Here is a 1,541-nt window from a genome sequence, read left to right on the forward strand (position 1 = left end):
TTCTAGCAGGTTAAGCGTTTCCATTTTAATATTTAATTCTTTGCTCCATTTTTATTTTAGTTTAGTACATGATGAGAGATACGGGTCTAGATTCAATCTTCTGCATGTGGATAGATAGTTTTTCCAGCACCATTTATTAAAGAGTCTCTCTTTCCCCCATTGTATGTTTTTTAGCTCCTTGTCAAACATCAAATCTAGCAATACGGTAGTTGAATGAGATTAGGTTGTTTCTATGTCCTCTATTTGGCTCCATCAATACAAGTATCTGTTTTGTTATTTGTGCCAACACAATGTTGTTCTTATCACTGTAGTTTTGTAACATAACTTCAAGTCTTGAATTGTGACACCTCCTGCTTTGCTCTTTTTCACCAGGATGGCTTCTGCTCAGTCTCTTCTGGACACCTATGACTTTTGGGTTTGTCTTATCCAGTTCTGTGAAGAATATAGTTGGAAATTTTATTTGGATTACTTTAAATCTATATATCAATTTTAAAGATATGGCTATTTTGACTCTATTTGCTCTGCTTATTGAGGAACAGGGGCTATCTTTCCATTTTCTGATGTCCTCTTCAATTTCCTTTTTCAGAATTTTCATTGTACAGGTCTTTTACTTTCTTAGTTAATTCCTAAGTATTTGGTTTTTAGGGTGCTATTATGAATGACATTTTTTTTCCTAACTACTTTTTCAGTGGTTTTATCAGTAGTGTACAGGAATGCTATTCATTTTGTATCATGCTATATTATTAACTTTGGTTATGATTAAGAGTCTTTGGATGGATTTTTTTGGGGGTCTTCTGTGTAGAGGATCCTGTCATCTGCAAATAAAAATAATTTGGCTACTTTCCTATGCACAACCATTTTATTTCTTTTTCTTGCTTAATTACTCTCACAATGTTTTGAGCACTGTGTTGAACAGAAATGATAATGGAGGGCATGCTTGTCTTGTTCCTCATTTTGGAGGGAAAACTTACGTTTTTTCTTTTTCCATTTCATATAATGTTGGCAGTAAGTTGATCATACATGGCTTTTATCAAACTGAGACAAGGCCTTTCAATATCTATTTTCTTAAGTGTTTTTAGCATGGAAAGATGCTGGATTTTGTCAAAGACTTTTCCTCCTTCTATTGATATGAGTATGTGATTGTTCTACTTTCTGTTTATGTGATGAACAATATTACGTTAATTGATTGCATAAGTTGAATCATCATTTCATCTCTGGGAGGATGTATGAGGTTTTTGATTTGGTTTTTGATGATTCATAGCATTGAGTTTGCCAGTGTGAGGGACTTTTTTGAAGTTACACAGCTAGTAAAGGTAGAACTCAGACTGGAGATCAAGTCTTCTATCTTAAGCCCCAGCCCCTTTTATCTGAACAGTACATTAGGAATCTGATATGGAGAGTGTTCAGACCTTGAATGTCCCCCAAAGCCCACGTGTTGAAGTCTCTGCCCCAACTTGTGGCTTTATCGAGAAGTGGTGAAACTTTTAGGAGATGGGACCTAGTGGGGGGAAAATTAGGTCACTGGAAGTGAGCACTTGAAT

The sequence above is a fragment of the Octodon degus genome, unplaced genomic scaffold (genome assembly GCF_000260255.1).
Source record: "Octodon degus isolate 3935 unplaced genomic scaffold, OctDeg1.0 scaffold00054, whole genome shotgun sequence".
NCBI classification, from domain to species: Eukaryota; Metazoa; Chordata; class Mammalia; order Rodentia; family Octodontidae; genus Octodon; species Octodon degus.